The sequence below is a fragment of the Dermacentor silvarum genome, chromosome 9 (genome assembly GCF_013339745.2).
Source record: "Dermacentor silvarum isolate Dsil-2018 chromosome 9, BIME_Dsil_1.4, whole genome shotgun sequence".
Taxonomy (NCBI): domain Eukaryota; kingdom Metazoa; phylum Arthropoda; class Arachnida; order Ixodida; family Ixodidae; genus Dermacentor; species Dermacentor silvarum.
The window spans coordinates 155531706-155544614 of NC_051162.1; positions in this window are offsets into that span (position 1 = coordinate 155531706).

The window sequence follows — 12909 nt, forward strand, 5'->3', positions numbered from 1 at the left end:
CAAATCCCGACGTCATAGTTCGCGGGCAGACCGAGTTTCACTATACGCCACCGCTGCCGCAAAGCATCTCGGTAGTAGTAGTACTTAGCGAGTTGAACAACAACTGTGTTAAGAAGTTTGTTGTGCTTGTAACATGACAAACCCGCGCTTTGATCAAGAAGTAGTGGGGCGAGAATCATTATGATTATTTTTATGGGCATTCCCTTAAAAAGAACGGGGCGGCGACAAATCGTCGCCTAGCCTGCTTCAGCAAATCCGGTTTTACTACATCACATCAGCGCTAATCGCGACGGCTTGTGACACTGACGTCGACAAGGACACACCGAATTGCAACTGCAACGACCATGTTCTACCATCTGCTGCTGCAAAGGCGTCGATAGCAGCAATGATTAGAGTAAGCATGATTTGTTAATTCCCTCTCTGTCCGAACAATGGCGCAACATACAAGCGTTTCTTATGCGTGACGGTTGAAGAAAGCGGCACAATATGGCGTTACCAGCGCTACTGCCGCCACGCAGTCAGCACAACCAATACTAAGACTATGGCTGCTGCCGTCCATGTCTCCGATGTTCCGGCCCTTCGTAAACGTTAAATCGTTTACGGACAAGCTAACAAATCGTGTCAGAGTTTTAGCTGATGCGTCTAACATATTGACCTTTATAGAATAACGGATTGCTGGAAATCTTCGTGGCGCCATCTTGCAGAGCAAATTTTAACCAGATAGTATACGGGGCTGTTATTGCACGACCTATCTCATGCTACTCAGCTACTCGTGTAAGGCGCCGGCAGAGACGTAATCGTCAACATGCAGTTCGTTTTCGTCTTCCGGCGACGAGAACGCCCACGTAACAGGAAGAAACGTTTCTAACGCATTCTTGTTTGACAAGTCATTACAAGATGTCGCTACCATACTTGCTACCGGAAAACACGTCTGCACTATAACGCGGCATTTCCTGAAGATTGGTGCATGTACGGACGATCGAGCTCAACCTCTCTATTATGCGTAAGGGAAGTTCTGTCAACACGGGCGCTATACAAGGCGGCGGCAGATGCACGCTCATTGGCGCTCTTTATTCTGGCATGTTGTGACGTCAGAGCACCCACCGAGCGTCCGCAGGAGGCACCAGTCACAGCACTGGCACTTGCTCTCGAACCAGGGTATCCGCGAGGTGCAGGTTATGGCCTCCTCCGCTTCGCACCAGGAGCCCAGGCATATCGCAGAGCCCAGGCAGGACTTGAACTTGGCTGCGTACGCGTAGTCGCCATGCACGTGGTCAGTGTTCTAACGCCATGTAACTCTAGGTTCCTTGCGGAACATTCTGTAGCCCTATTGGCTCGCTATACACATCATTAAGTCACGCTTTGTCCTTTAATTAGGCAAAATTAATTTAATTAGCAAAATAATTAGGCAATTTAGGTATTCAAAATTCTGAATACGAATCGAATGCTCTTGGCTATTGAGCCTGGCAAATCACTTTCAAGTTGTATATTTTTCGTTCCTGCTTTAATAAAAGCGATACCAAGACTTTTAGTACAATCTACAGGTAGACAGCCCGATGCAGTTAAGTGGTGAGTGTTCCTAAGGATCATACTGCCGGATGCACCGGTAGTAGCACTGTCGTGCAAAAGCGGCGCATTTTTGCGCTGAAGCACCAATTCCTGAGCTAACGCATGGAGCAGATAACTTTTCATCCATTTTCATTGTCCTTTTCTTTACTATTTCAGCATTCCAACTAAACGTAACCAATTTAACCCCGCAATCTTTCTGGCTTCATTGCACGTTTCTTGGTATGATCTTAAGACCAGCAAAAAATATAAGCCCCGCGGACCCCTTCCATCATTCCCCTTGAACACCTCCAGTCATTCAAAAGGGTACCTCGCCTTTGGGCAGCTTACGAATTCGTTGTCTTGATTGAACCAAATTTCGCCAATTTCAGCATGTTTGCTTCGGTGGCGTAACCAGAAATGTTTACAGCGCAGTTCAGGCTCCCTTTCCTGCGTCGAGAAATGAGAGCGAACGCGGAGCGCGGTGGGCGATGAAAGACGACGAGGGCGAGGAGGAAGGTGGAGGGTACAGCGATATCATGAGGCCGAAAGCGGAGGAGGAGGGTATGGCGGAGCGTGACAAGAAAAGCGTTGTGCCGCGCAAGACAGACCACGGCGACGATGGCTGCGGCATGGCGCCAGAGTAGCGCGCGTCGTTAAGCCCCAACCACAGGCATGCGTCGGCACGCTTCAGCGCGCGCCGACAAGCGAACGCGTCGCTTCGCGGCGGCTGGAGGAAAAGGGCGCGCAACCACAAGAGAATAGCTCTGACGCGTGCCGGCACTCGGTCATCGGCTGCGGTGCACTGTTGCTTGACCGTCCAAATGCGGCCTAAAACAGCCTTCTGTAAACTGAGCTTGAAACAATAAGTTAGTGATCTGAATGCTATTTTAGATATAAAAAAACACGTTTCATTAATGAATGTACGCCTGCCGCAACGGTTTCCTTGAAGTAACATAACTGCACAAGCCATCGACATCAGCGATTGCGTTCGCGTTGTCGCCTGCAAGATCACTGAGCTCTCGTACGATCTCTCTCTTTTATTTCTTTTTTTTTGTAGCTCGTTTCACAGACAACTATGTAAGAATTACCTAAGAACTACGTAGGAACTACGCAAAGTATCAGTGAAAAATCTGTAGTATAGATATAATTATGCTTGTTGGTGCATGAATGAAACACGTAAGTGGGTTCTGAGAAAATCAGCAAAAAATTGAAACACTTGTGGCGTTCACAAAGAGACAATTAGAACAGCCAAAATTTACCAGTTTCGTAGCTTGCCTCCTGATTCTTGTTTCTTTCTAATCTTTCCCATGGAACATTAAATTTTTCTAGGTTGTTTTTAAGCATCAACACCGCATCGGGAGGCCTTGAAGCACTTATTCGTACTCTTGAAGCACTTATTCAAATGTATGGGGCAGCTCATTTGCATAATATGAAATAAAATATATGTAAACAGGTTATTTTTAAAATTTATACACTTCAAGTCGCCACAAAAAAAAGAAATACCAGTTTGTTTATTGTTTTCAGCGTACAATGATGTTTTGATTGAGAAAGACGTTCAATTTGTTTTGTGAGGCATGTAACAATTGCTGTGCCATATTATTTTATTGCACAACACTGGACATGGCCGCCAACCATTATTAAACCCCAGAATAAATTAATGGCACAATGCATATGATCAAGCAAACAGCATTTTATCACACCTAATGGATGCTTTAAAAAACTGTCACACTATAATAATATTGCACAAAAGCTACTGAACTAAACTAATATACTAGTACATATTTAAAGATCAATTTCATATTACAGTAACAATAACCAATCAATCAAATGTTTATTATAGGGCCCAGAAACAGCTAGAGGGCCTCTGACTGGTGCACTTAAAAAGCAATATGCGAGACAGAATGTAGAGAACACAAATGTGGAAGACAAAGCAATGCTAGATAGAGAAACATATAAGGAAAAAGAAAACAATGAATCGTAAACTGCAGTTAATCATACAACATGATTATCTACATATATACAATACATAGGAAATGAACCCTGAAATATGTCAATGCAGGCACAATTCTTATGTTTTTTGGAGTCGAGCCATATGTAGGACAGTATCTAATGGAACAAGGCCAGGCAGAGAATGCGGAATGTTACCTGGTATGCTGTCGCAGCACGAAAAATTGCGAAGCTTTGGGAAAGTATAAGGCCATGGACCACGTTATACAGGAACGAAAAGGCATGATTGAATAAGTCTTGGATGAGTGACTAACAACTTTATTAATCGAAGGGGTGAGGTTTAAGAGAGGCTAGAGGTGGTAGTTGAGGTACATTTGAGAGTGCTGGGCTATGGTCGCCAGAATGGCAAAAGTGGTGCATGAAGACAGATATCAATTTATTCTGGATGCATTCAGTGAGGTCAGAATTAGATTTGCACGTTCTACCTCAATCTACAGAGACATACTCTAGTAGTGGAAGGCACACAGCAGCATACGATTTCAGAAACAGAACAGGTGAGTGGTCATCATGCAATATACGACATACAATTCCAAGAGCGTGAAGGGCACGTTGTGCATATTTAATGTGTGAACAGAAGCTTAGTGTTTTGTTGAAGTACACATCAAGATATTTGATTTCAACGACCCTGGGCAGTGGAGCATCCCGAAAGGCGTATGAAAATTGTACATGGTGTGTTTTGCGCGTGTAACTTAATACCATAGTTTTGGAAGCATTTAAGAGTACATACCATTATTGTTTCTGCACCAGCTTGAGAGTGATAAAATGTCTTTTTGGAGGCCAGAGCAGTCGCGAACACTGTTGACAGTCTTTAATATCCTTAAGTCGTCTGCATACTAAGCCATGCTGTCCGTCTATTAAATGTTCTTAGCACTAACAGAAAGCAGGGAATGCAATACTGATTCAAACACTTTTGACTCAATGCAGCAGATAGATATAGGCTGGTAGTTAGTAACTGCACTCGCAGCACCCGATTTGTGAACGGGCAATATCCATGCTATCTTCCAAGATGCTTGGGACAACAGGGACGCTTCTATACGTCTTAAGCAGTGTGGGAGGAGTACCATAACACCACAAGAAAGGGAAGGTTTGAGGCACTTCATTCACTTGAAAACAAGGTCTTCATTGACTGATAGCATACACACTGTGCCAGGCTGAGAAGGAAGGTTACTTGAAGCATCCTTTACACCAGCGTTTTGACAGTCGTTGTCTACGGTCATTCAGTGTGATCTATTCATGTTTGCTTGTGTGCGCTGACACCACGCTTGTTAATTCAGTTAGTAAGCGAATGTGTCCAAGTTTATGCAGCCGATAAAACAACTATCCCTACTCCAAATAGCTCTCTACTAATTTGCTATCGAAATTGATGCTTCGCCTTTCGGGCGAAACTGCGACATTTTTTGATGTCATGACCTATCAGTCATGTTAGTCATCCTTTTTGACGCCTGTCCTAAGACACAAATGGCGGGAAATCGCCACGCATATGGAGCCGGAATGCTGAGGATGATAGTTCTTTTTCTACACGCGGACATGACCCAGGGGAACTAGGCCTCAGCAGCTTCGCTGTAATATTTTTTACTAACTTGTTTGAGCAGTAACTAGCGTGTGTAATGCGGCCCCGTACAAGGGTGTGAGGGCCAGAGACCGCATTTGTAATGTTGTGACTCCTTGCCCGGATGATATCATTTTGTTCTCGCAATGATGCCCGCATGTTATCGTTCGAGTACCCGGATAACGGCTCTGGTTTCTTGCTCAAGGTCACGTCAAGGCCGCTGACAACGGGAGCTAAAAGCATTTCATGCTTAAAACGACTATAGTCTATCTGGGTAGACCATGAGGCTGCACTGCAGAGTGAACCTGGTTCAAGTCCAACCATGTGACATTTTAGATAGCCGCTTAAGTAGCAGCACACCAAAGTGGGGTTAGTACGCTAAGTGTGCTAATCACATTAAAACAAAAGAACGCCAGCCGGAGTAGTCTTCTCACTTGCGGCACGCTCCCCGACAGGCAGCTAAGTCCGTAGGAGTCTTATGCTAACGACATACCCACCCCACCCCTCCTTCAAGGTGATGACCCGATCGTCTCATAGCAACGCTCGACACAGAAAAAAGAAACTCGACAGAACCAATTAGGCGCCTAAACCACTGACATCCACTAAAATGGCTGGACGGCGCACCCCCTTCGGCCGCGGCGGGAGCTCGTGAGGCTACCGGAAGTTCCCCTGCATGTCCCGGAAGCCGGCGTCTGCTGCGGTTCTTAAGCAAGAAAATGAAGTATTTTTGGGCTGCCGCAGTCCTCGTGATTGCACATTTTTGCGTATTTCTTAAATATCACATGCTCACTGTCCTTAGAGTAGGACAACATAGCATGCAGCAGCCACAAACACAACGAAAGTTTGGCTGATTGCGCGTTTTAAGACAAATAGATTCCCACACTAGAGTGACATATTTTTGAATTGTGCTTTTCTGCCAGTGACTTTCACGCTTGCTAGCATGGTTTTGCAATGCGATATTTCTTTATTTTACAAAATGGCTAGTCATCACATGTTTACGATGACGTACACTCGCAGGACAGTGTATGCCGTTTCATATTTGCGTACCGTTGAAAGGTTTCACAAACGCCACCCTCTCTGTCCTAAAGTGCACATGGAAATGTAAGGCAGATATTTACAGCGCAAAATCGACAACTGCCAGCACTCCATTTCTCTAAAGCGAACAGTGTAAAGAGCTGCTCTTAAATGAACGTAACCGGACGCGCGGCCAATGCGCTCCGACGCGCACAGCGACTGATGACGCTCGCCCGCGTACCGATAACGTCGGACTATAAACGCGCCTTAATGCTCTTTTGTTGTTTGACCTCTAGCTCTCAAGGTGAAAACTGTTGAGTCGCCGACGGCTCCCCGAGGTAACGTAATGAAGCTTTCGCTTCAAAAAGATGAAGTGTACCACATTAAGCTCTAATGGGATTACCGAGAACAATGTACAGTAAACTAAGTCATTTAGGAAACGCAACGACATTGAGGTCTATTTTATGGTGATCGATTAAAATATATCCACTTATCGTAACAGCCTTGACCAAACTGGAACTGACACCGCAAGTTGTTGAATTGCTGATATACAACAACGGCTAAGTTGGAACCTGAGCACTATGTTTGCCTATATAGCTCATACAGGACAAGCCCCTTCAGTGCTGTATAATAGTTACCCTTCACTTTCTGCTGATAATGAGGTGGGCATATGTTAAACCACCGAAGAACACTACACATTCCTATGGAACCGGACAACAATGACAGAACAGAACAGTGCGTTTATTTATGTCATAGCCTTGAGCTGTCCCAAACAGCGTTGGGACGGCATCGTCCCGAAGACGGGTTCTTACACCCGAGCGGTCGAAACAAGACTCTGTAAAATGGTCGCTGCAAAGCCTGCTGCCTGTAGTTGGCTGCCATTTGTCCCTTTTGAGGTTAATCACCTATTGCTGGAAGTTTTGCTGCTTCGAGCGTGGAAAACTGCATGACAAAGGCCAAACTGCTTTAACACGCCTCACTCAGGAAAGCGAAGCTGCTTCCTCGTATAATGCGCAAAAATGAAGGCAATTTCGGGGTACTTACGCATGAAATGTCTTCCCTGAAGACATTTCTGGTCGGGTCGTGCAGTTCACTGCACAACACGGTGAAATTTCTTCAAAAAATCGAAAAAAGACACTATCCCATCAGCAGCAATCGACTGTCCGTGGCGCTCGCTTCCGGGACAAGGGCATCGACTTCCGGCGGCTTCACGTGCGCGCGTGCGAAGCGCCATCCAGCATCCCCTAGTGGGGATCAGTGGCCTAAACACACTATAAAATGCAGAGGCAAGTTACAGTCACACTGCATGGTTTCCCCACCATCAAAGCGATCAGACAAGGTACGGTTTTGACGAGCCATGTATGAATGAATGAAAAACTTTATTTATTGAGCTTTTCAGCGCATGCGCCGGATGGAAGTGGTTCCCGCTTCACGGAAATCCATATGCTGTTCTCGCCGCCTGGGCCCTGGTTACGAGCCGAAGCTGGTCTTCCAGGGCGGGGCTGGACTGCAAGATCTTCCATCGCTCTCTAAGGGGTTTCATGGAGATCATGTTGGGGTTAGGGTTGATGAGGAGTGGTCGGTGTTGTTGGCTAAACTTGCATTCTGCTATCATGTGTTGGAGTGTACCTGGCTCCTGACACTCGGGGCATTCTTGCCCGTACTGGCTCGGGTACATGCGGTTTAGCATTCGGGGGTGGGTATACAACTCTGTCTGGAGCTGCCTGTATGTAGTCTGCTGCTCCCTCGTTAACTTGAGGTGTGGCTCGGAGAGGCTCTGTCTCCCGTTTCTGTATTACTCCACTTTGTCTTTGTGCGTGACCAGCGGTTGGCTCTTTGCGTTCTCCTCTTCCCTCTCCGCGGCTGTGGCCCGGTGTGACACCGCTCGGGCCTGTTGGTGGGCAAACTTGTTGCCCTCCACTGCGGAGTGGGCCGGAACCCAGATTAATTCCATCTCTTCCCCTTTCGGAGTTCTTTGCCTTTGAGTGCCTGAACCACCAACCAGGACTGAAGTTCAGTAATGTGGAAAGTTGGGTGAGTTGGTGAATAATCATCATACCGTAATGGTGAAGCAGCGCACTGACCAGGATAAAGTGGAGAGACACAAGAATGCACGACACTCGGTGCACTCGCAACTATTTTATTTTAGAACGAATACTTCATCTTTATATACCCGCGCACCCTCCGACGTCAGTGATGTGCAACGCCAGATTAACAGCATTTTTACAAAACATATACCCGCGCACACTCGGGCGTCAAAGACAGGCAACATATCTTACACGCTGTCCCTAACACATTCATTTTTACAAATTTAATCTAGTGAGGTCGCCTTCTTGGAAGGTCACTAGAATAAAAAAATGTCACAGTTTCGCCCTAAGGGCGAAGCAATGAATGCGATAGCAACACAGCAATGCCATACGAAGTAAGGTGAGCGGCTTTGGTAGCAATATGAATTGTAGTAAACATGAGCTGATTAAGTAAGCAGGTGTGCTGCGGCGTAAGTAGGCCGACGTGAAGAGAGACTCGATGACCACGAGAAGGCGCGTGTGCAACGGTGGTGTTGATGAGAAGCGCTTCCCGTGGGCAGCGCGTGCGAAGGGACACACATGTAGTGCTGCACTGCCAATCCGGGCAGCATTGCATGTGTAGCGTGCGTTGGAAAATGTGGCCCGACTATTACTAACTGAATGAACAAGCGTGGTGTCAGCACGCACAAACAAACATGAATAGATCACACTGAATGACTGCAGACAACGACTGTCAAAACGCTGGCAGCGAGCCCATACGCCGCAGCGGGCGAAGGTACGTGCGGTCTATCGCTTCAACGGAAACTGAGCGGCGAATGCACGGCGCATAAAGGTCAGAGCCGTGTGGAGATAAGAGACGGTGCGGACGAGCGACGAGCGCGGTTGTTGGCAGAGTAGAAGTGCCCCCCCCCCCCCCCCCGCGCTCCCTCCGGCGCTGGCTTCCCGCTTCCTTGCTTGCGCGTGGGTGATTGAGTGCGTTCGCTGTCCGTGATAGCGCGCGTCCCCGCACGCTTCCGCTCGGGCATACGGCGCGCGGCGAAGATTTTATCTATAGGGAACCTCACGGTGACGGCGACGGCAGAAATACGGTAGAAGTGTCCATATAATTGCTATCGCAATAATTTGTATTTGGATTCCTTGCAGGCCGTCGCACAGATCGAGCTAGCTTTCTTTGCATAAATCCGCCGCGTACTCTGCCGCCTTGTCGTTCATTTCCCGTATCCTCTTGCGTAACTTCTTGTTGTGTCTCTGCCTTTTCCAGCATTTCGTTAGGGTGCTTCTCGCTTCTCACAAGTGTGCCAGTCTGGCGTCTGCACGGGGGGTTTGGTGAGTAGGCGCAATCTCTTGCCTGCATTTTTCTACAATGGCGAGCTGCTGTTTCTCCCAAGTCTCGTACGTCTGTCTTACGGTTCCTTCTTCCTCATTCGATCCTTCTTCTTGCTCCTTCCTCAGCTTATCCCAATTGGTAATCCTCGCCGTACCCGTCTTCGCCTTGAGGGTACGACCTATGATTGCGATCCTGCTTACGTCGCGGTCCAACCCGATTCGTTCCCACGTTTCGCCATGTAGCATCCAGAGTCCCCATCATGGAGCGAGAGGTCCGGCGTGGTGTCCCTGGTCGTGCTCATACTCATGCAGGTAGGGGTGTCGGGGTCGTTGAGTAGGGCCAAGTTGTGCTGTTCTATCAAATGTGCTAGTTGTATCCCTCTCTTCGAACAGAACCGGTATCCCCACGTCGTGTGAGGGGCGTTGAAATTCCCGTCATAACAGCGGGAATTTCCACGCTTACCTTGCTTACTGCGTCCTGTATCGTTCCCGCCATGTCTGTCCCTTTCCTGGTCGGTCTACAATACATGTTCAGTATAAACACGGTCTCTGTGTTTCCTATGCCTCGACTGTGCAGCTCCACGAGGGTGTGTTCGCATCCCCGATGTGCCGTCAGGTGCTGGGTTGCCGCTACACAATTGCGTACAAATGCTGCCGTCCCTCTCTCCGCCGGATCCACATGCGCTACATACCCACGAAATCTGAGTCGTTGGTATATTTCTTGTAATACTATCACGTCTGGTTCGTTCGAGTGAATCAATGTGTTGTTTCAGCTCACCCGCCTTGTTCCCGAAGCCACGGCAATTCCACTGGAGAATCATCGTGTCTTCCTTGCGCCCAATCTTAGTTCGCTGCGCCAACTCTATTCAGGTCCAGGCTGCTGCCTGAACGGTGCATTTCAGGCCCTCAACAGCGTCCGTATGACCACCGCTTTTAGACGGGCAAAAAGAAGATATTGAAAAGCGCATTTATTTCAGTGAAGTAAAATAAAAAAGGTGGCACAAATACCACCGAAGCAGCTCTGCTACAATCACATATCTAGCGGTATACTGTACGGTGAACGGGGACACAATGGTGCTACACGGTTGGACGCTAGCTGCCCTAAACTGACCACTCATGCAAGAAAAGCTAATTGCACATTTTGCAAGAAATACCTGGACGAAGCTTCCACATGCACCAGGCTACCTCGCATACAATCGTGATTTTAGTAAAACTATCGCTACAATACACGTTCTCAACGTGATCATTCCCGTGTGAAAAAGAACAAGGAGTAAGATAAAAAAAAGGCAAAGCACAAAGCAGCAGTATCCATACCAGCAGAGAAAAGAAATCGCGCTTTGAAAGAGTAACTTGCCAAGAGCAGCGCGTGCTCTTTGAAAGAGCCTATACGGCCACCACAGATGATCACAAAAGTCAATCCACATATATTGTCCCATATGCGTGACTAAATGCTTCGACGCCATTGTCTACGGACAGAGTGGGCTCCGCTCGAGATCGCTGAGACTGCTTGGGTTCTCCGCGATGTTGACGAAATGCCTCAGACTGGCGAAATTGCCAACGTTCAGAGATGGGCAGGCCGTCCGGAAGTTGTCTGCTTCCAGGTCATAAAGGACAGCGCATACTTTTGTATGGGCAAGGCCTTTCGTCAACGACTCATGGAGTGACTTGTGCCCTTCGAACACGTAGATTGGCGCCTGGGAAGATGCATTGCCTAGCTGATTGCGTTTGAAGATCATCAAACAATTGCCGTCACCAAATCCTTTGCAAAGTGGGTTCATCACGCTTCCGCAGACATCTGACATAGACGTGGTACCGCGTCGGCCGGTGTCGGAGGCGATGGCGTGGGAAAGCCCGCTAACGGTTATTTGTGATGGGGAAAACCGGCCCTCGGCCAGGACAGGGGCGAGGCTGTAGCCTGTGCAGATCTTGTCTATAGACACAGCGCTGCCACTTAGTGACTGAATTAATGGTTTGATTGAGCCAAACCAGCCGAAGCAGGGGTTGGCGTTCAGATTTGATTGTGTCATGTCTGCTAGGTGCGCCTGCAGGAAAAGCCACTCAACGCGGTCAGCCACCAGCTTCGTCAGGATACTGTTCATTGTCGCGTCTCCCGGGAGCACAACGGCGATCTTACCACCGCCAACGGCAGCGCCAGAGACGTGATACTCGCGCCGAATGGCATCGACCAACAGAGATAGGGTGGTTTTATCCTCTGGTCGCCCGCACCCGGGCTCTGGCTCGGTCCAGTGGATGACAACGCCGTTCGCGGAGCTGTTTCGCACGATATACATGAGGCTGGAGGCGAAGCGTGCCAGGGCACCGGGGTCGCGGCCCAGCCTGGTTAAATACGTGCTCTCCTGCGCATACCCACCCACGGCCACCATTATCTTGGTGTCCTGAAAGCGAAGCTTGGAGAGCTGGTTCCTCCAATGGTAGAGGCCGACGTCGGTGTGGTCGAAATTCTCGACGCGGCTGTGCACGACACCTGAAGCGCCGACAGCCAGCGACCAGTAGACAATGGAGGTGCAGTAGTCGAGTGGCATGTCGATGAGCGTCATGTAGTTGGCGCGTACCAGACGGGAGATGTTTAAGACGCAGAAGATCTCGTGCTGAGAGCGTTGGAGACCCGTGGACGAGTAGTTGGTTGAGACCATCGTGACGGTGGCACTCACGCGCACCGGTCTCAAGCAGCTCGCAGGGACTCCTAAGAAAGGGTCCGTGGTGGTCACAAAAGACGGGGCGGTACTGGAACGCAACGATGTTGGCATGCTCTTCGTTGAATGTGCTCCGCTTTGGATGCTGCTGCCAGTGAAAAAGTATGTCAGTATTAGCAGTCCGAATGGAAGGCTGAGGGTCGCAACGGTTACGCTGCAGATCGCCCACATTTGCACGAAAGTTGGCCGTCCCCGCTTGTCGATCAACGCGGCTTCGTCGACGGCTGACTCTCGCCTCGGACGCGACGACTCGGCTGGAGCTTGCTCTCCACCCTGGTCGGGTACAGCATCCGCTCTCGACATTGGTGTCGCCGCACCCCTGGGCGACCGTCTAGGCGTGAAAACGATAACTTCCGGAGCGCCTATGTACGTCGGCACTCCCGGGAACCCGTCGTAGCGTTTTGGCTTCGGTGACGCGGCGGTTGAAGCGACCAGGACCTTGATTCTGGGAGGGCTTCCGGCTATCTCTGGGCTCACCGGCCTGCTTCTCTCTGGCGTCAACCACAGGCGAGACTGGGGCTGCGTGGGTGTTACACTTCCGGGGCTTCTTCCCCGTTTGCTCTTCGGCGGGCTCTGTGAGCCACTGTCTCGACTCCGCACACTAACAAAAGGTTTGGCAGGAGGTGCTGCAGCTGGTCCCGTCAAACGCCAGGCCTTGCTAGGTGACCTCGAAGCCTGTGTGTTCCAGTCGTTGCCGAACGTAGCATTTGTACGACCGTACGGC